General features: G+C 53.1%; 1 long non-coding RNA gene across 3 annotated transcripts in view; it reads right to left on the reverse strand.

Moving 5' to 3' along the window:
* Positions 1-20,010: 20,010 nt before the first annotated feature.
* LOC141369895 (uncharacterized) overlaps positions 20,011-22,546 on the reverse strand; it is a 27,546-nt gene continuing 25,010 nt past the window's right edge. For 2 of the 3 annotated variants that reach the window (XR_012376723.1, XR_003206197.2), the window contains exons 4-5: positions 22,139-22,258; positions 20,011-21,994 (exon numbers count right to left, since the gene is read on the reverse strand). This is a non-coding gene — a long non-coding RNA (uncharacterized lncRNA). The remainder of the gene's footprint in view (positions 21,995-22,138; positions 22,259-22,546) is intronic. The other variant, XR_012376722.1, reaches the window with a different exon arrangement.

The raw sequence follows: 22,546 nt of genomic DNA on the forward strand, positions 1-22,546 counted from the left end.
AGATATTCGATAGCACCTGATAGGACTCATGGAAGGTTTTGGTGCTGGGGCGGGGGGGGGGGGGCAGTGCCTGCGTTCTATAAACCCAGCAGGATCGGAAGGGGGAAAGAACGTGCAGCTCAGAGAAAGCTGGACATCTCCAGAGCCCTCTGGCTCCGAGCCTCCTCCCCGCCCCTCTCCCCCGCCTTGAGCCGCCCACCCACCGCCTCCAGCAGAGCAACCCTAGGAATCTATGAGCTTGCCTAGGAGGTGAGGCGGTTCTAACTTGCGTTCTCCAGGGACTAAGAGAAGGGGTGGCTTTTACTTGTATAAAACGAAGGGGTGGCATGCTTAAGGGACTCCCGGCTCAGTTTGGAAAAATCCCGGCCAGGACCCCTCCCAGCCCCTCCTCTTTCTCCTACTGCTCTTGCTCTCAGCCAGCCGCCATTCCATCCCGGTCTTCTGGCCTCGAGGGCGAGGGGCTCAGGAGGCAAAGGATGGGGAGGGCCTGGGGGCGCGAAAAGAACCCTGACGGCCCCCCCACCCCCACCCCTCGGCTGCGCAGCCGCAGTGGAGGCTGCGAGAACTGCCCGGCTCCGGGAACCAACGCGTCGGCGCGAGCGCGCGGTCTTGCCGGGGCGCCGCGTGCCCTGCACCGTGCGGGTCTGCACCCGCGTACCGGACGCCCACTCTCCACTCCCAGGGTGACTCTCGCTTCGGGCATCCTACCGTGCGTTGCGGTTCTCCCATGCCCGGCGTGCCCCGCGCCTTGGGTATCCCACGTTCTGTGCACCCTATATCAGAAAACCCCCACACCCAGGGTGTCCCTCGCTGAGGGCAACTCACGTTCTGATCCTCTCCTCTGGGGGACCCTGCGTGTTGCGCTCCTTAGCACCTCGGGCACCCCGGCTTCAGACATGGCTCAAATCACTCGTGCCCTCTGTCCCCACCTTGTGCCCTCCATGTGTTGTGTCCACTGCCTCAGATTCCTATGTCAGGGTTCTGCGCCCCTCCACCCTCCCCAGTCCCCAGTGCTCTGCGACCTTGGCCTGAGGCCTGGAGCCCGTGGCCTCGGTGTCCTGCCTCAGGCTCCTTAGGTCCTCAGTGCCTGCTTAGTCCTGAGCGCCAGGCCAGACCTTGTAACACGTGCGAGGGGTGGGGGTGGGGGAGGACAAGGTGGATGGGGATGAACCGCGTTCCTGGACTCAGGAGGAACTGAGCAATGCCCAGACCTCCACCACTCTTTTCCTAGAGCCCACTCAGCACAGGATGCACGATCCTGCAGGTCATTTTACTCTTCGGTTCATATATTCACTCCTTCCGTTTATTCCTCAGACACAGAGCACCCCTTACATGCCCTTAGTGCAGGCATGGGGCTAGGCGTTAAGGAAGCCCTAGTGCCCCAAGAACAAGGCTGGAAGATCTCTCAGGGGCATTCTGGTTCTAGTGGGTAAGGCAAACACAGGAGGCATGATGGAATTAGCCCTGGAAAGTGAGCAGGGTGATAGGGAAGTGGATGGCAGATGTGTCTAAGCCTTGAGGGGTGAGCAGGTGGGGGCTCTGTGTGCCCCTGGCCCTCCTGGAGGCTCCCTGTACCATACCTTGGGCAATGTTTGAACCCCATCCCATCCTATGCCCTCACTCAAGTGAAAAACCAGGTGAAAAGGTCTCAGAATTGGACCAGGAGAATAGAGTGTGGGTGGAGATTAACATCAACTGCTGTCTTTGGGGGTGGGAGGGTTCAGCTTATCAACAAACGTCTATTGAGCACCTACTATGTGCCAGGCACTGTACCAGGTGCTGGGGACACAATGGTGAACGAGGCAGAAGAGATTCTCTGTTCTTGGGGCTGACATTCTAATCAGAAAGACGGACAAGAAATCAGACAAGCAAAAGATAGAGGATGTCAGATGATAAGTGCTATGAAAAAGATTAAGGAAAGAAGACAGAGGGCATGCTGGTGGCTGCAATTTTAGATAGGGGAAGTCAGGGAAGCCTTCTCTAAGAAGCTGGGAGTTTTGGATAAAGACCTAAAGAAGTGAGGGAGGAGTCATGGGGAAGGATGTTCCGGGCAGGGAAAACAGTCTGTGCAAAGGTCCTGAGGCAGAAACATGCTGGATGGGCAAAGGATCCATGACACGGCCTGTGTGGCTGGAGGGAGGGAGTGGGGGAGAAAGGAGTTGAGGTGGGGAGATGATGGGGCAGATGCAGGGGGCAGGGGGAGCTCTCTGAGGAGGAAACCGTTGAGCTGAAACCTGAAAGCTGAGGAGCCCATCATGTGTGATCCAAGAAGAGTGAACAGCAAGTGTAAAGGCCCTGCAGTTGCAACGGGCCAGACTATTTGAAGAGCACAAGGGCCAGCATGGTGGGACCATGAGGCATGGCCTCAGGGGCCATGAGGAGGGTCAGGATTGGATTCTCAGTGACAGGGGTAGCCAAGGGAGGTCTGTGAGCAGGGGGATGTCATGTTCCAATTTAAATGTTTGGCAGATTATAGGCATGGTTCCCCAATAAATACAACATAGATTTACCACATGACCCAGCAATTCCACCCCCAAATGTGTACCTGAAAGAATTGAAAGCAGGTACTCAAAGGGATACCTGTACACCAATGTTCACAGCAGCATCATTCACAAAAGCTAGACGATGGAAACAAGCCAAATGTTCATCAAAGAGTGAACAGATAAACCGAAGATTGGATATCCATGCAGGGGAATACTATTCAGCCATAAAAAGGAATGAAGTCTTGACACACACTACAAGGTGGATGACTCTTGAAAACACTATGCTGAGTTAAAGAAGCCAGACACAAAAGGCCAGCTATTGTATGATTTCGTTTATATGAAATATCCGGGAGAGCTAAATCCATAAAGACAGAAAGGAGATTAATGGTATTCAGGGGCTGGAGGGAGGGGGGAGGTGGACTGACTGCTAATGGGTACAAGTTTCCTTTTGGGATGATGGAAAGATCTGGAATTAGATAGAGGTGGTGGTCGCACAACACTGCGGATGTACTAAATGACAATGAATTGTTCACTTGAAAATGGCTAGTAGTTAATTTTGTTACATGGATTTTACCTCAGTTAAAACAAAATTACAGGGGGGATTTGAGAAGGAGCCAGGAGACTAGGAAAGTGTCTGCCAGTTGAGAGGCGACACAGGATGCTAGGGCAAAGTGGTCAGATTTGAGACATATCCTAGAGGCAGAGCCAATAGAACGCTTAAACTTTGCACTCCCCCCCCCCATCAGGACTGATCAACTGTCATCTCTTGACAGACACACCACTGAGAACTGTAAACACCCCATCCCCCTCACTCCCGAAAAGGAAAAGCGTCCAGGAAGTAGACGCGGTGCAGCCTGAGCCGCAGGCAGGCAGGAATGGTGGTTGGTTCCCAGTTAGGTACGAACTGGGAGGGGCGCCCAGCTGCGCTTCCCTCCCCGGCCGCTAGGGGCCGCTGCCCCGCTGCTCTGCGGCCTCCAGGTGAGGAGGCCCCGCCCCTTCCCCCCGCTAGGTGCGCAGGAGGCGCGGCCGCCGGGACCGGGGAGGAGGGGGAAGAGCGCAGAGCTGGCGGAGGGGCTGGAGGGTGAGCGGACAAAGTGGGAACGAAGGGAGCGTGTCTGAGGTGGGGGCTGCTGAGAGGAAGGAGACAGCCAAGGGGAGGCTGGAGGTGTGAAAAGATGAGGGAGGAGGAGTCAGCAGAATGGTTGGGGGGGAGGAGGTGTGAGCAGGGGAGAGCTGAGGGCTCTGATGGGAGAGCGGAGTTGGGAGGAGAGCACCAAGGGCACAGAGCAAAGCTGGGGGAAGGAAGACAGGTGAGCTGGTGAGGAGTCAGGGAGCGTCCTAGAGGTGAAGGAATTGCCTTGGGGACTTGACGGGGGGGGGGTGGACATTTGGACAGTGTTTAGGGACGGCTGGGATGGTTGGGGGTGGGCCGACCTGTGGGAAGTTAAGGACCTCAGGGAAGGGGCCCTGTGCTTTGCCAGGCTTGACCGTTAAGGACTGGGGGCGCGGGGGCTGGGGGGAGACTTCTCAGGCCCTGACCTCTTGGGCCAGCCCCGGGGAAGGAGCTTTTGAGGATGAGGTGTGCCTGCCCAGCCCTTCTGTAGAGGGTACGGCCAGGTAAGTGGTATATTGCACCTGGCACGAGGGCTCTCCCTCTCTCCCCTTTGTGCCCCATGCCCCATGGCCAGTATTCCACGTGCATTGAGCCGATGGCGGGCAAATGGCGATGAATAAGACAGATGCAGTCGCAGTTGGCTGGGAGCTAGCAAGGACTTGTCAATGCAAACGTGAGGGACTGTGGGAGAGTACTCCTGGGACGCCCTCCTCAGCCAGGGGGCTCAGAGAAGGCTGCTGGGGAAGTGACCTGTAATCAGACAGCAAGATCCCACAGGCTGAAACATAGAGGTCTAAAGGGACTGCAGGCTCTGTGAGATGGAGTAGAATTGGGAAGGGTATTGAGAAGGGAGGTGAGGGTCCCATGAAGGTCAAGGCCATGGACACAGGAAGGTAGGAATCGATTCCTGACCTTGCACGGGTCCAGGACAGGTGCCACAAAGCCAGATGCCAACGAGGGAACAAAAACATAGAAATGAGACAGGTGTGAGGCAGCGAGGAGGGAGGGTGGCAGCTGTGGGGAGCTGGAGACGCACCCCCCTTTTAAGCCAGCAGCCACTTGCTACTACTTAACTCCAGCTGAGTGCTACCATGTGCAAAGTCAGGCTCGGAGATGCCAGAATAGATTCTTCATGAGAAGCCAGAAGTCAGGATTTTTGTGCAAACGTCCCTGAGCTTTAACTAGCACCGACTGATCAACTAAGGTGGAATTGCTCCAACCCAGCAATTCCATTCCTGGGTTTATTCCCAGTGGGAGCGGGCACTTATTCCCACCCAAAGACACATATTCATCATCGTCAGACCCTGGACACCCCTGAGCACCAGCCAAGTGGCCACCGACTGGCAAATGGAAAATAATTATATATTTACACAATGGAATATGATGCCGTGATGAAAAGGAACGAACTAGGAATGCGTGGAGAGTCTTGGTGCCTGATGAATCTCAAAACGTAATGTTGAGTGAAAGTACAAGACACAGTGAGGATGCACTGCATGATCCCATGACATTCAAGGACAGGCAGAAGTAATCTGTGGAGTCCGGGGACCCCAAGTTTTCCTGACTGTAGACCATTGACATTTGGGGCTGGATGATTCTCTCTTGTGGGAGACCTGTTCTCTGCATTGGAGGATGTTGAGAAGGCATCCCTCGTCTCTCCCCGCTAGATGCCAGTTGTGACGTGTGTCCCTTGTGTGATTGCTTACAATCACCTTCAGGGGAGGGCCGTGGGGAAAGTGATACTTTGGGGTGGGACCATTCACTGGGTGGTGGCCTCAGGGAGCCTCCAGGAGGCTGGAATATTCTATATCTTGAGCCAGGTGGTGGTGACAAGGATGGAACATTATTTTTTAAATTCTGTCTTCTTAAGCTATATTCTTAAGAAGTATGCGCTTCACAATAAAGACACGAGTGACCCTTGAAAACATTATGCCAAGTGAAAGAAGCCAGACACAAAAGGCCACCATTGTATGACTCCATTTACAAGAAATGTCCAGAATAGGCAAATTCAGAGAGACAGAAATTAGATCAGTGGTTGACCAGGGCTGGAGGAGGGGGAGTGGGGAGTGACTGCTCATGGGTATAGAGTTTCCTTTGCGGTGATGAGAACGTTCTGGATCTAGGTACCGGTGATAGTTGCGCAACAGCTGAGTATACAAAAATGCATTGAGTCGTACACTTTAAAATGGCTAATCTTATGTTGGGCGAATTATACCTTAAAAAGAAATTATGAGAAAAAAAAATGTTAACTCACATAGGCTGTAAGAGACAGGGCCCCGGGCCAGCTGGGCATTTTGTTCCGAGGAAAGCAGATCGGGAGCTGTAGGGATTCTTGGGGAGCGGGGGCTACAGCAGCTCAGAGGCAAAGAAGTCTGCCTCAGCTCGGGGGAGTGCTCCCTCTGAACCCAACCTGTCAGGCCTGGAAAGAAATGGGCTGCAGGTCAGAGGCCAGCTGGCAGACTGTTGAAGGGAACGGAGAGTTCTGGCGTACGAAGGAGGGATGACAACCACTCAGCCCAGCCTCCCGCCGAAGGGACCATCCGTGGTGCTTGCCCAGTGCTCTCTGCAAGCTCAGGGGAAGGTGGGGGCTCACCCCAGCTCTTTGGCAGCCTGCAAAGAAGCAGTCTTCTTGAGGGCTCTCGGCCTGTGTTGGAAACAGGGGGCCATCAGATGGCACTTGGGCCTATGTCTCCCCTCCTGGCAAGGAAACCGCCCCCCCTTCATCCCCCACTGGGGGCCAGGGGCAAGGAGTGGGTGTCCAGGGTGTGGTTATCCACTGGCTTCCAAAGATCGAGTCAGTGAAGAGAGAAGAAAGCAAGGCAGGACTCCAGAAAGCTGTGGAACCTCTCCTGCACTGAATGGTGGCCCCCACAAGATATGTCCACCCAGAACCTGTGAGTGTGACCTTATTGGGGAAAAGGGGTCTTTGTAGATGTAACTAGACTAAGGATCTTTTGATGAGATCATCCTGGATCAGAGCGGGCCCTGAATCTAATGACAAGTGTCCTGAGAAGAGAAGGAGAGAAGATGCAGAGAAGTCCACATGGAGGCAAAGGTAGAGCTTGGAATGATGTGGTCACAAGCCAAGAACCACCAGAAGCTGGGAAGGGCAAGGAAGGATCTTCCCCTAGAGCCGATGGAGGGAGCGCAACCCTGTGGACCCCTGGATATCAACTTCTGGGGGCGCCTGGGTGGCTCAGTCGGTTAAGCATCTGCCTTCGACTCAGGTCTTGATCCCTGGGTCCTGGGTCCGAGCCCCATGTAGGGCTCCCTGCTCAGCGGGGAGTCTGCTTCTCCCTCTCCCTCTGCCCTTCCTCCCTGCTTGTGCTTTCTCTCTCTCTCTCTCAAATAAATAAAATCTTTAAAAAACAAAAACCAACAAACAAAAGAAAACCTTCCGGTCTCCAGAACAGAGAGAATCAATTCCTTGTTTTAAGCAGCCCCGTCTGTGGTCCTTCGGTACCGTAGCCCTAGGCAAGTAATACAGGCCCTGATATTCAATGCCACAAACACGTATGAAGCCCCTGCAGGGGCGTGAGGGACCGTGGGGAAGGCAAGCCCAGGACTCCATCATTCCAGTGTGCTGGGATCACCGTCAGTGGAGAAGAGTGTCAGGGATGAGTATGCGGTGGGGTGGAGGGAACCCCTCACAGCAGAGGCAATGACACAGAGCTGAGCCACATCCCATAGGCGACAGCAGGTAATACAGACACACCAAACAGCCAAGTCAAGACCAACCACGTCAGCAATGGCACAGGTGACCCTCAGCTTCGGTGCTGGGGGGCAAGTAAGGGGTGGTAGGGACCGTAGTGAAGAATGATGATAATTGTTAATATTTATCAACACTTGCTAAGACCTTTCCTTAGACGATATTAACTCATGTAACCCCTCACATCAACTCGAGAGGCAGGTATTATGGTTATCCCCATTGACCAGGTGGGTTCACTGAGGCACAGGGGCTGTATCAGCTGGCCTGGCTGGAAACACATGATACATTCAAAGTGGGTAATGTAAGCAGAATTCAATGAAGGAACAAATTTTTCAAAGTGTGGACAGATGTGGGGAACCGTGAGGAGTGGCACCACCCCTTGGGCTCATAAAATTGGGGAGCTCTTAACACCCCTAGGTCTGAGAGGTGAGGCGAGGGAGTTGTCAGAACCTGGAGACATCACAGGTGATGTGGATGGTGAGAGCCTGTAACCTATGATAAGGACACAGCGGGCCCACAGGGGCCACAGCGTGAGGGGCTGAACTGGGGACTAAATACCCTTGCTTCCCCTGTTCCCCCACCTTGAGGGGTTCTCAATGGCTGAAGCCAGCACAAGCCAGAGGACCCGGGAGCCCGTTGGTGAAGTCCACAAAGCCCAGTCTCCTGGGACACCACGCTGGATGGAGAAGTGAGGAGAATCCCTCCAGGTGGGCACACAGAAGATTCCAGAACAGGAAGGTTGAGTGATTCCGACCTGGGCAGTCTGGGTCCAGAGTCCCCTTAACCACTCACCACGTGAGAACCCTGGAACCAGCAAACCCGTGCCCTCTCCTCTGGGGGGGGCCACCCTTGCTGAGTGCCACCCCCTGCGGGGAATGTGACCTCAGCTCCTCAGCGGCTGTATCTTTTGATGGAAAGCCAGGAATACAGATTTTTATGCAACAGTTGCCTGATATTTAAAAGCTGGCAACTCATTACATTTTTTAAAAACCCTGCATGGGCCCAACACATGACATCGGTGGGCTGGTTTGGGCTCTGGGTGACAAACCCCAGGGCTCAGGAGGTGGACACGGAGGGGGGCAAGGCATCCAGGTGCCGGAATTGGGATGTTCAGAGAGGCGGACACGCAAAGCATTCTGGGTGAGATGGGGACCACACATGGACTGCTGGGTTTGACTAGAAGGTGCTTGGGGTGGGGGCAGGGGGTTCCTGACGTTGGGGGGATGAAAGTGAACAGGTATTTGGGGTCTAAACTGGGAAGGGCCATTGGAGCCAAGCTAACAGGTTTCAGCTTGGAAGCAGAGAAGCCACCGGTGGTTTTTAAACAGCTAAATGACTCAGTTGTGTTCATCTCTACTCCCCACCACCCCATAGCTGGCTGTGGATCAGGCTTTGGTAGGGGTGGGGCGTGGATAAGCGAGTGAAACAAATGAAAGAGCCCCCCCACTTCTTTCAGTGGGCTCCCAGTTTAGTGGGGAGGGCAGATGCATCAATAATGTCAGGGTACGATGCATCGGGTCATGGTGGGTTAGCCCATGTCTGCACACGTGGGAGCAACAGCGTGTGTCCCACGCCAGGGATGAAGGGACAAGGGCATGGCCCTGCCTTGGAGGAAATGGCCAGTGGTTGAGGGAGGAAATAAAGGGGGGGGCGGGGAATCCCAGGTGGTGATAAGAGAATGTAAACATTAAAGCAAGGGGCTCATGTCAGGTGCTGCCGGCAGGCCCAGCAGACAAAGTGGGCCCGGGGCAGGGGGACAGGGAGTCTCCTCCTCCCCTGGGGCCCAGCAGCCTGGCCCGGCCCCCTCCCCTGTCACCCCCATCACACCACCAGGAACAAACCCACGGCTGACATGGATTCCTAACGCGGAGCCTAAGCAGGGGGAGAGAGGGGAGAAAAAACACCCATCTGTTCTCTCTCTGATGGAACACGATTCTTCACCCAGTGCTTAAACCCCGCGCTTCTCCTCCCATTTCCTCTCTCAGCAGCCGCGGTGACGCGGTATAAATCGCTGCAAATGGGTTTTCCCTCCGGTAGCCGTGTTGTTTTAATAATGGTTCATTTTCTGCTCCAGGAAAAAATATTCCGTCGAGAAATTGGCGACGGGGAGGGGGGGTGGCTCATTCTGTGTATGTGTGCGTGCATGTGTGCACATGCATGTGTATGTAAGAAGATTCTGGAACATCCTGCTGAGACATCAAGTGACCTGTCTGGTTGGGTGATGCTGGTCTGAGACCCAGTGCATCCTCCTCACTGGGACAGAGGAATTTGTTGAAAACCTCCTGGGCATATTTCTTGAGCACCTACTGTGTACCATGCCTGAACTAGGTACAAAGGGACACAGTGATCTCCTGGCTTCTGCCCTTCCCAGGCTCACATTCTAGAGGGGGGGAGAGCAACATTAAAAAAAAAACCCTGCAAAACTATGTAATACAATTGTGGAAACTGTTCACAAGGGAGTATTGGGTGAGACGAGAATGGATAACAGGATCTTGGTATAACTGAGGCTCCCGTGCCCCCTGCCCCGAACTGCAGAAGGGACCCTCAAACTGAAACTTGAAGGGCAGATGAATGGAGTTGCAGGAGAGAATGCCATTCGGGTGGAGGAGACTTCCTAGTCGAACATCTGAGACCTCATTTGGAAATAGGGTCTTTGCGGATGTCATTAGTTAACATGACATGCTTGATATCATGCTAAATCTGGGGGTGTGTGGCCCTGAATCCAATGACAAGTGTCTTTCTAAGAGACGAGAACACACGGAGAAGACAGAGGTAGAGACTGGAATGATGTGGCCACGTGCCAAAGAATGCCAAGGAATGTCTGTAGCTCCCAGAAGCCAGGAGAGAAGCAAGTAAGGATCCAGCCCTGGAGCCTTCAGAGGGAGCATGGCCCTGCTAACCTCTTGATTTTGGACTTTTGGCCTCCAGAACCATGAGACAATACACCTCTGTTCTTTTAAGCCACCGAGCTTGTGGTAACTTATTACAGCAGGCCCGGGAAAGGAACACAGTTGGGATCTCCAGAAGAGACACCCTGATCTGAGTACAAGTGGTTTACCTGGGAGGCAATGGCAGGAAGCCCTGGTAGGGGAGAGGGGAGGTGAGGTAAGGAAGGGGGACCACCCAGTAAAGACTGTGTTCATGAGCAGGTCACACTGGGATATCTTGGGTTTAATCCCTATGGACACCTGTGGGACACCCACCCCAGAATTATCTCGTGTGAGTGGTGAGGGAGCTGGGTTGTTGATCCACCAACATGCAGCCTTCATTGGGTGAGGTATGCCAGCAGGGGCAATGGGTCCCCCAGAACTGGCTGCCCCAGGCAAGCCTGAGCTGCCTCTACAGCCAGAGAGCCACCAGGCAAAGTGAGTTACAGGTGCTGGTGGTATGAAGCCTTTGGATTGATGTGCATGGTGAGGCAGCAGCCTCGAAATAGCCTCCAATGATCCCCACTCTGTGTGATCCCTTCTCCTCGGGTGTGGATGGGACTCCGAGACTTTCTTCTAAACAACAGAATGTGGCAAAGGTGATGGGATGTCACTTCCAAGATTAAGTTCCAAAAAGACCATGGCTTCCGTCTTGGGTGCTCTCTCTCACTCTCTTTTTCACTTGTTTCCAGGGAAGCTAGTGCCATGCTGTGAGGTGCCCTGCGGAGAGGCCCACATGGCGAGGAACTGAAGGAGGCCTCTGACCAACAGCCAGTGAGGGACTGAATCCGGCCAGCAACTAATGAGCCTGGCAGCAAACTTTCCCCAGTTGAGCCTTCGGATGAGACCACAGCCCCAGCCGCCATCTTGGTTGCAGCTCTGTGAGAGACCCTGAGCCAGAGACACCCCGCTAAAGCCATACATACCTGGATTCCTGACCCGCAGAAACTGTGAAGGAATACGTGTGTATCGTTTTAAGCCACTAGGTTTTTTGGGTAACTTGTTATAGGGTGATAAATAACTGGACATGCTGAGTGCCACAGGGATGTGGGGAGGGCGGGGATTGGTAAACCATCTCTCAATTGCTTTAGATTCTCATCTCTCTCTCAGCCCTCACATCCAGTCCATTAACAATCCCTGTCAACCTCAACTCCCAACCAATCCCGAATCCATATACCCTTCCCCACCTGCACGGCTACCAGTCCATGTCAAGTTATCCTCATCTCTCACTTTCATTAAAGCAAGGGACACCCCTCCCACCAATCTCCATCCAGCTGGTTCTCCACAGTCAGGGAGGGCTTTCAAATCAATCATATATCAGATGGTGGCATGCAGTACGTGCTCAATAATGATGGAGGGGATTCAGATATCAAGTTAGGCTGGACTGGGTCTCTCTCCTAACCCTTAGGTCAGCCCCTTGCTCTTCGGGCACCTGCAGAAGGAAGGGATTCACGTAAGAGGCAGGTCGTTAGACCATCAGCACTGACCTTCAGGCCCTGGGGGGCAGCTCCCTGGCATCCCTTCTTCTTCCATGTATATATTCCACCAGCCCTGCCTGCCCGGACAGGGGGCCTACACTCTTTAAGCATTTACTCTATGCCCCTGACTTCTAAATATCTGACAGGCATCATTTCATTTAATCCTTGAAATGAGCCAGAGCACTCCTGAGAAAGAAGGACAGAACCGGAGGCATCACACTTCCTGATTCCAAACCATATTACAAAGCTATAGTAATCAAACAGCATGGCACTGGCATTAAAAAAAAAAAAAAGACACACATGCCAATGAAAGAGAATTAGGAGACTAGAAACAAACCCATGCATATCTGGTCAACTGATATTTGACAAGCGAGCCAAGAATGTTCAATACAGAAAAGACAGTCTCTTCAATAAGTGGTGCTGGGAAAATTAGATATTCACATGCAAAAGAATGAAACTAGACCCTTCTCTTTTACATCACTCATAAAAATGAACTGGAAATGGATTAAAGACTTAATCCTCAGGGCACCTGGGTGGTTCAGTCAGTTAAGCATCTGCCTTTGGCTCAGTTCATGATCCCAGGGTCCTGGGATCAAGCCCCACATCAGGCTCCCTGCTCAGTGGGGAGTCTGCTTCTTTCTCTACCCCTTCCCCTGCTCATGATCTCTCTCTCTCTCCCTCAAATAAGTTAATAAAATCTTAAAAAAAAAGACTTAATCCTCGAAATGGCCCTACGAGGTAGGATTGTCATTGTCCTGTTTTACAGTCAGGGAAACTGAGGCACAGAGCAAGAAAGCCACTTGCTTAAGGGTGACTCAGCCAGTCCCAGGCAGGCCTGGGATCTGGACCCAGGCAGTTTCAACACTAGCACTGGGGTCTTCATTGAGATTCAGCTCATATGTCCCATGTGTTAATTCTCTTGCTTTCAACCAGAGGAAACCTAAGCCAGTTTGCACCCCTAGGCTTTGTCCAGAAGGTAGTTCTGTCTTGGCCATGAAAGGGCCATTCCCTGTCCTCAGGGAGGTCCCAGCCTAGCTGGGGAGCCAAGGGCATGGATAACCTGAAATCCACAGTAATGACAGCAGCCACCTCAAAGCGTGCTGAGCACCCGAGAGGCATTAATTTTGGGGGGAGAGTCTGGACAGCTGGAAAGGCTTCCAGATACTTGGGGTGCTGCTGTGCCCACTGATGGAGGACACTCCTTGTCTGTGCCTGTGCCCTGGGCCTGCAGAGGGTGCCAAAGCACGCAAAGGAGTGGGCAAATGCTTGGTTCCAGGTCTGATAACTAGAAGCTCCAGGGAGCCTTGTGCATTATGTCTTGCTGCCTGCCATCCCTCCTGTGTAAATGTCCTGTGGCTGCCAGCACAAAGGGCCACGAACTGGGGGCTTAAAACGACAGGTCTCATCTCACAGTTCTGGGGGCCAGAGGTCTGAAATCCATCAGAGGGACCACACTCGCTCTGAAGTCTCTAGAGGAGGATCCTTCCTTTCCTCTTCTAGCTTCTGGGGGCGGCTAGCCGTTCTTGGTGCTCCTTGGCTTGTAGACACATCTCTCCAGTCTCTGCCTCCATCTTTATTTTTTTTTATTTTTTTAAAGATTTTATTTCTTTATTTGACAGAGAGAGCACAAGCAGGGGGAGCAGCAGAGGGAGAGGGAGAAGCAGGGTCCCCGCTGAGCAGGGAGCCTGATGCAGGGATCAATCTCAGGACAGGACCCTGGAATCATGACCTGAGCCGAAGGCAGACACATAACTGACTGAGCCACCCAGGCGCCCCTCTGCCTCCGTCTTTATGTGGCATTGTCCTCGCATGTACCTGTGTCTGTGTCTTGTGCTTTAGAATAAATTTATAATCCAGTCATACTGGATTAAGGTCCCTCCTACTCCAGTATGACCCCATCTTAACTAAATATATCTGCAACAACCCTATTTCCAAATAAGGTCACATTCTGAGGTATTAGGGGTCTAAACCTCAATATATCTTTATCTTTTGGGGGGACACAATGCACCCTATAACAGTCTCTCTTCCTTATTGACAGTCTCTTTCTGGGCTGCACCTAGGTAAATTCACCCACTCCTTTATGCAGCAGTGCCCAAGCCTCATTCTATATTCTAACTTAAAAAAAAAAAATCAACCAACAGCTACACTGCCTGGAGCATTTTTGGAGATCCAGAGAAATTCAATATCATCATTCGGGGGTGCACTGGGCTGCAAGTATCAAAACACCTAGCTGCAGTGGTTTAAACAAAAAGGTTACTTTTCCCTCCTCAAATAATCTGGAGTTGGCGCCCGGTGCTGTGGGAGGCCAGCAGCTAGGTGGCAGCGGGGCCAGGACCCCCCAGTTCCTGGGGTCCCCTCGCTATCCCTCTGGGTCACTTATGAGACCCTGACCACAGTGAGTTGCTGTTTTGTCCCCATTTCACAGCTGCAGCGATTGAAGTTCAGATAATCACACGCCCACCTTTCCCTGAACCCCCTGCTGACAGACTGTCAAGTCTGCCAGAAGTGTGCCACTTGGCTACCCCTAGAATTCTAGAAGCGAGGCAGGCTGGGAGGCATGCACAGAGCAGGGCACACAGCCCCTCAACGAGTGAGCGCTGTTTGCAAAAGAAGAAAGCAAGAGTAAGTGTTGGAGGCAATAAAATGTGTCTCCCACAATTCTCCCTGCCTCTAGGTCTAGACCAAGTATATCGAGGGTCCTCGACAGGCGAGGCATTATGCTACAGGCTGTTTGAATTATGTCTGAAAATTAGAAACCGCAGTATTTAGCTCATGGAATCCTAAACATCCGTGAGGCACACGCGATTAGCATCCCATTTTACAGATGAGAAACCTGAGGCTCAGACAGGACCAGTAGAACCTCACAGAGTTACTCTTTCATCAAATATTTATTGGACATCTACCGGGTGCCAGGGCATTTGGGCACTGAAGATACAACAGTGGATAAACTGAATACCGCCCCTGCAGTCTTAGCCCTCAGGAAGGGAGGAGGGAGAGGGGGTACCCAGAAATAAGACAAGTAATATTAGTTTTGGGAATAACACCCAGTGTAGGCCAGGCACTGTTCTGAGGGCTTCCCATTGACTACGTCACTTACTCAACCCAATGACAGAACTGAGGCTCAGAGAAGTGAAGCAACATGCCCAACATCACACAGTCAGTAACTGAAGCCAGGATTTGAACCCCAGTTCCAGAGCCTGAGCTCGGGTAAGTAATATAATGTCAGGAGGTGATAATACAGGTGAGGAGGGCTAAGTGGCCAGGGAAGTTCCTTCTGAGGAGTGGACATATGAGCAGAGACGGGAATAAAGGAAAGAGGAACTGCAGGGACATCCAGAAAGAAGAGCTAGTGGGAAGTCACAGGTGGGACACCGGTGTGCTTGGGGGCTCAGTGAGGGGCCAGTGTGGCTGGAGCAACAGGACTAGGGGCTGTCATACCCACTTTACACATATTACCCTCTTTCAGCATCACAAGAGACTCACGACATAGGCTTTTGTAATTATCCTCATTTGATAGATGGGGAAATCGAGGCTCTGTGAACAGTTAACTGAGCCGCCCGGGGGGGGCCACATAGCCAGAAAGAGGTGAGGCCCAGGCCGCCCTGACTCCATTGCCCACCACAAGAGAAACAGTGGGGAGCAAATGCCAGCAGGCTTGAGGGCTGCCTGGAGGAGGTGGCTGTCACCGGGACTTGAAGGGATCGCAGGAGCAGGGAGGGGGAAAGGGAGGGTGCTGCTTGAAGACTCTGACTGAGCACAGCACATGACTGTGTTCCTGGGGCCAGTTCTTCGAGGACAGATTTCCAGGCACAGCCCTGCCCCGGCCTCCCCCAGGCCAGCTCTGCGAAGAAAAGGGAAGGCAGCAACAGGGGCTTCATTAGCGCCTCAGAGGCCCCAGCAGCCCTGGGGGGATGAAAAGGACCCGAGAAGGGAGCCATCCTAATTTTGGCACACCTGGCAGGGGGCACGGGGCCACTGAAAAGGAAGCAGCTGGGGCTGGCTGGGCAGGCCCCGTCATTGTTCCAGCTGGATCCGCTGTCAGCGCTTCAAATGCAAAACCTGAGTAAAGGGGGTGGGGGCGCCGGTGGCCTCTGCTCTTCCTTTAATAGACCAAAGGACCCTGGCGGCTTAGCTCTTTTTCCTAATTTAAAGATATTTTCAGGCGTTTGGGAGCTCCCCTATGGTGAAACAGGGAAGGTGGGAAGGGGGGGGGGCCTTGAAACTCTCATCATGGTTGCCCATGGAGGATGGGGGAGCAGGCAAGGAAGAGGAGGAACTCAGGGTGGTCTGGGGCCAAGGGTGGGACCCTTGGGGAGTAAGGAGGTCACTGTGTTCTAGGCTCTCTTCTGCCTCCATTTGCCCCCTCTGGCACCTTAAGAGGCCTCTCCAGAAAATAGGATCGATGCAGATGTACCCAAACATCCGTCCCTGATAAGGAAAGGGGGTGCTCTTTGGGGTCCACACTGGAGGCCTTGAGTTGGGACATGGTGGGGGTCTTGCCCCAGGCCAACCCCTGGGCGGGGCAGCCCCGCCACTGGGGAGGTTGTCAGAAGCCTGAGAGGCAAAGCAGAGGGAGGAGGCTGCCCCTCTGCCCAGGAGAAGACGAATGGGGGAGGTGTGTTCCCTCTCAGTTTGGCACTTCGGGTACCAGGGCAGGAAAGAGGGTGGGGAGCCAGGCCAAGGGGGTGCAGCCACCTCCCTGTGGGGGGATGGGGCTCCTTGGCTCATCTCCACGGGGAGGGTGCACAGGAACCAGGAGAGAGCCGTCCAGGGACCCCGGCAGGAGGGGAGGGTGTAGCCTAGGGACAGCTTGGGGTGGGGGCAGGTCGATTCCCTTCAGTCCAGGCTCCCCTCACTGCCTTTTTCTCTCCCCGCCCCCGCTGTTTCCTTACCCCGCTCACCCCACCCCAGCCTGCCATCCTTCCTGCCCTCCCTCCCCCTCGCTTCTCCCCTGCCTCCCCCCTACCTCCGTCCCCCTCCCAGCTCCCTGGCCAGCTCTCCAGCCTCCCGCGGTGCCACCTCCTTGGGCTGCCTTTCTCTTCCCTCCTCCCGGCTCCCAGCCATCCCCTCCCCCCCCCCCCCCCCCCCCCCCCCCCCCCCTGGCTCCCGCCTCCCCACCCCTCTCCCCCCGCCCCCTTCTCTCTCTCTCCCTCTCAGTCTCTCCCTCTCTCCCCCCCTTCTTTCCTTCATCCCGGCCTCTCTTCCCACCTTCCCCAGCAGGAGAGAGGGGCCGCATTCTCCCCCCTCCAGCCCCCTCCCCGGCCCGGCAGGCTCCGCTCCGCGCCCTCCGCTGGGGCCGCCGCCATCTTGCAGGATGCTGGGGAGGGAGCAGCGAGCAGGCAGTGGAAACAATGCATCTTTTATGAAGCCCCCCCCCGCCCCGACCGCCTGGAAATCTTACATTAACGCGACATTGATTTCCCTCGGAATAGAGGAGCCTCTCGTGCGCCCCCAGAGGGGCTGGAGGGCGGGGCGGGACTCGGGGAGGAGGGGGCCGTAGTGGGGGTGGGGGTAAGTCTGCTCCCGGCCGCGAGTCCAGCAGCCGGCGCCCCTCCCCCCGCCCTACACCCCAGATCCCGGGGCCGCGCTGGGGCAGCCTCCGAAGGGGGGCTCCTACGCGGAGGGACGCAGCGGGCCCGTTCCGAGAAGGGGGTCCGGGAGCGAGGCTTCGGAGTAACTCCTGGACCGAGGGCGCCCCGCGGAGCCCCTCTTCGGCCTCGGCTGCCCCTGGGCCCGCTCCCTGCGGCCAAGCCCGATGGGCCGCGAGTTTCCCCCCAAACAGCCGCCTGGGCTCCCTCTCCCCTCCCCGCCCAGTTTCCTTCCTCTCAGCTCTCCCATCTTGCCACCTAACTCCCATCCTTTCCAGTTCCCGCCTCCCTCCTCCTCCCTCGTTCTCTCCCGCCCCCCTTCTCCCTTCCCTGCTGACTGCTTGCTCCCCCTACACCCCCTTCCCTGCGTGCTAATGGCCCGGTGGCAGGCGGCTCCACGGCTGTTTCCGGGGGAGTCGGGTTTGCAGCCAGGGGAGATGCTGGAGCGATTGAGGTGGGGGGAGAAGAATTATACACACATAAATCTGGGATAATGACGGTGGTGCTAATGGGACTGGCAGCCGCAGCTCCCAAGCACCCCCCCCACACCCCTCACCCCCCACCCCGACACTCAACAACCAACAAGGGCTTCCTGGCTCTCCGAGGGTCCATGGATCCGTCATCTCTGAATGGGTCCTGCTGGGTATACAGGGCCCAGGCTAGTTTGGGACACCTTATGCCACGTTGGGTCTCCGTTCAATTTGCAGCTTGCCACTTGCCTGCCCTGCAGCCCAGAGCAAGTAGGGACCACAATAAAGAAAGGTATTTTTGGGGTCTGCAGGTTCCCCCCCAGTTGCTCCCCACCTTCTGGAATCCACATATCTCTAGGTTTTCTAAGGCCATGCCACCCACAACATGGCATCTTTCATATAATTGAAAAATCAGACTTGAATTTTCTTGCCCTTTCCCCATCTTAGATGTGTGACCTCAGGCACGTCACGACCTCTCTGAGATTCAGTTCCCTGTAAGTTGAGGATGATAATAACCATCTTCAGCTAGAACCTGAAGCATGGTTCTCCCCCAGGTTCAGTGTTATGTGAATGACACCAGACAGAAGAGGCCCGTGCAGTATGGTTGCATTTATATGAAATTCAAGGACAGGCAAAACGCATCTATAATGACAAAGTCAGACTGGGGGATATGAACTTCCAGAAATGGGCATGAGGGCATTTTCTGGAGGGACGGACATACTCTCTCTTGGTTTGGGTGGTGGATACACAGGTATATACATGCATAAAGCTCATTGAGCTGAAACTTAACATCTGTGCGGTTCACCTTATCCGAGTAATACTTCATTCAAAGAAAAGAAAAAAGAAGGAAACAGAGAAAAGAAAGTGTCCCCCAGGCATCACCCACTTCTTCCCGCTTCTACGGTCCCCACCCTAGTCCTGCCCCCATCACGGCTCACCTGGATTATTGTCGCTCCTGCCCGGACTCCTGCTTCTGCCTTCACACCTATCAGTCTGCAGGGGCCCAGAGGGGTCTTTGAAAAGACAAGAAGTTCATCGTGTCATTCTGTTCAGAACACTGCAATCCATCCCCATGGCTCTTAGATTGGATTCAAATCCTTCACTCAACCTCTTCGGGATCCCTCTCCCCATACCTTCCTGCAGGTCAGCTTCACGGAGCATTTGCCCTAGGGTTCCCCTTCCTAGAACACCTGTCCTCCTAGATCTCACATGGCTAGCTCTACCTTCTTCTTCATGTCCAGCTCCATGGTACTTCGTCGCTGGGACTTTCCCAACCCCCCTCAGTCACGCTTTATCCACCACCTCTGACACTTTCCCCACTCTGATATGGCCTTGATTACTTGTCTGCATGTTTACAGTCTGCCTCACCACCCCCCACTAGAACACAGTTTCTTTTTAGACCTTGACTCTTGTTCTCAGTGTGTCCCACAATATCTGGCATCTATTAGATTTTCAAATAAAGGTTGAATAAGTGAATTAAGTAAGAATGTTGTAACTATTTAAGGATATAACTGATGGAAAGTCCTTGGCATTCGATAAACCAGGGCACCTACCTTCTTCATGAAGAAGGAACCGGAAAAGAATAATCTGTGGTTATTTGCTCTTGTGCCTCTCCCAGTCCAAAACTCGGGGAGATAATTTGGAGTAGGAAATATTCTCCCAGAAGGAAGTTATCTGTAATAGTATATCTGACAAATGATGCATATTCATAATATATAAAGGGCTCCTACAAATCAATGCCATCAGTCTTCAGAGAAATGCATATAAAACCACAATGAAATACCACAACACAACCAACTGGGATGGCTAGAATGAAAAAAGCTGATGGCACCAAGTGTCGACAAGGATGTGGACAACTGGAGCCTTTTTTTTTTTAAGTAGGCTCCATGACCACGTGGGCCTTGAACGCATGAACCTGAGGTTAAGAGTCATGCTCTACTGCCTAAGCCAGCCAGGTGTCCCGGAACTTTTTTTTTTTAACTTATTTTTATTTTTGTTTAGTAATCTCTACACCCAATGTGGGGGCTCGAACTCAGGACCCTGAGATCAAGAGTTGTATGCTCTTCCGACTGAGCCAGCCAGGCACCCTGGCACTTTCATATGCCACTGGTGGGAATGTAAAATGCTACAGCCACTCTGTTTAGGAAAACTGTTTGATGGTGTCTCCTAAAAATGCACACACACCTGCCCAGTGACCCAGCAGGGGCACTCCTGGGTATTTACCCAATAGAAATGTACACTGTGTTCACATACAAGAATGTTCATGGCAACTTTATCACCAGAACCAATCTGTAAACAACTCAAATATCCATCAACAGTAGAATAAATAAGCAAATTGTAACACATTCTTACAATGGAATATTACACAACAAAGAAAAAGGACAGTAATAATACTTGTGATGATAAGGATGATTCCCACAGGTTCAGTGTTATGTCAAAGACACCAGGCAAAAGAGGCCGTGCAGTATGGTTACATTTATATGAAATTCAAGGACAGGCAAAACTCATCTATGATGACAAAGTCAGATTGGGGGATATGGACTTCAAGGATGGGCATGAGGGCAGAGGGATGGACATATTCTCTCTCGATGTGGGTGGTGGATACACAGGTATATGCACTCATAAAGCTCATTGAGCTGAAACTTAAGATCTGTGCCCTTCACCTTATCCAAGTAATACCTCAGTCAAAGGGGGGAAATAAAGGAAACACAAATGAAAATGTCCCTAGAGCTGTGTATGGACCATAGGCTGTGTGAACCCTGATGTGTTCCTCCTCTGAGGCTTCACAATAGTACTACTTCCAGGGTAAACAAAAGTTGGAAAATTTAAGCAGCTGCCCCAGATTCAGGATGGAAGTTCAAGGGTAGGAGTGCCCCTCCCTGTGTCTCTGGGGTGATGAGGGCTCCTAGCCTCCTCTGGCACTGGGGCGTGGGTGGTCCAGTCTGAGGGCAAGGGGATGCCCTTGAGGTCTCCTTCCTACCCCTTCATCCCCTCCAGCCCAAGCTGTGGGCCCAGCCACCTCCTGTACCAGAAACTGCTAGTGAGTCTGGTTGCTATGGCAACAGGGCTGCAAGGCCCCCAGGAACCCACGGCTCTGCCTCATTGCATGGGGAGCTTTTCCCCCCTTTAAAGTGAAATGGGAGTCGAGGGAGGGGAACCCCCTGCCTCTGATCTTGAAAGAGATGCTTGCCTCTACCAGCTTTGTCCCAAACCCCTGGTTTGGAGAGGAGGGTCTGGGTGGAACCCAGACAGTGGTTAAGGATGGAAAGGGGAGGGGTATCTGCTCCCTAGGTTATACCAGCCCTCCCAGTCCTTTAAAAGCCCAAGAAAACAGTCTTTCTCTAGCTTCTTTTCCTGTCTGCTCACTCATTTTCTCCCACAGGAAGTGTGAGGTGATGGGTAGAGGGAGCACTGCATTTGGAGTCAGAAGGCAGGTAGAGGGTCTGGCAGCCTTACTGTGTGGCCTTGACTCATTCCTTAACCTTTCTGGTTTCTCTTTTACAAAATCAAGACAATAATAGCTCCTGCTTGGGCGCCTGGGTGGCTCAGTCGTTAAGCCTCTGCCTTCGGCTCAGGTCATGGTCCCAGGGTCCTGGGATCGAGCCCCGCATCGGGCTCCCTGCTCCGCAGGAAGCCTGCTTCTCCCTCTCCCTCTCCCCCTGCTTGTGTTCCCTCTCTCGTTGTCTCTCTCTGTCAAATAAATAAATAAAATCTTAACAAAAAATAATAGGCCCTGTTTCATAGCTTATTGTCGAGACTCATGTGGACTCACATATGAAAAGCACTGAAAACAACTTCTGGGGTACGGTTGTTCCTCAATACATCTGTGGCTGTGTTTATGTGCCAGGTCCCATGTCAGTCACTTTCATGTGTAATAATGTATGTAACCCTCACAAGCAGCTTTGTGGGATGGCCATTATCATACCCATTTCATAGATTAGGTAACTGAGGCTAGAGTACTCTTATAAAGAGGGCGTTCTCCAGGTTCCCAGAAATCCTGGACCCTTGAGCCACTCCAAGCTCTCGGCTCAGCTGTAAAATGGGCTGGTGGTTCCCTGCTGAGGGTGCAAAGAGGGTGTCCTCCACCTCCTATCTTCCGGCTCCCTGTGCGTGTTAAGAGAGTCATAGCTGCTTCAGGGCTGGTGTTCTGGTCAGCAGTAAGTTGTGAGTGCTTCCTGATCCCGCCCCTCCGTCTGTTACGTTCCACAGGGGGTGCAGGAAATCCCTCCTTGGGGAAAAAAAGGCAGGTATTACAGATGAACCCTCCTGTCCCCCATCCCCGTTCCCTCATTAGAGGACCCACTGTTGTCTGTTTGGGGTGTATCCTTATAGATCTTTATCTGAACATTTACAACACCTATACTATAGCCACCTATATAAATGCAGTCTTTGTGCGATGTCTTAATCTGAGTTCCCTCAAAGACAGACAACTCTGAGACAAGCAAAGATTCGGGGGCAGGTTGTTCGTCCGGGAGGTGATCCCAGGAAACAGCTGTAGGGGATTGGGGAAGTCAAAAAGGAAAGGCAGGTTGTGATTTCCAAAGATGGCCACCTCTCATATTTATCACCTTGTACAGGCTCTTTCTACAATATTCTGAGGCTCCTCCCACAAGAGGCGGGGTCTGTGCGCCTCCCCTTGGATCTGGGTGGGCTTTGTGACTGCTCCGACCAATGGAGTATAAAGGAAGTGATTCTGACAGGCTTCAGAGGCTGGGTCACAGAAGGTAAGACGCCTTTCACTTCGTTCTCCCCTCTTTGCTTTGCTTTTCTCCTCCTCCCC

The sequence above is a fragment of the Callorhinus ursinus genome, unplaced genomic scaffold (genome assembly GCF_003265705.2).
Source record: "Callorhinus ursinus isolate GAN/ISIS: 27379988/994484 unplaced genomic scaffold, GSC_fseal_2.0 scaffold82, whole genome shotgun sequence".
Lineage (NCBI taxonomy): Eukaryota > Metazoa > Chordata > Mammalia > Carnivora > Otariidae > Callorhinus > Callorhinus ursinus.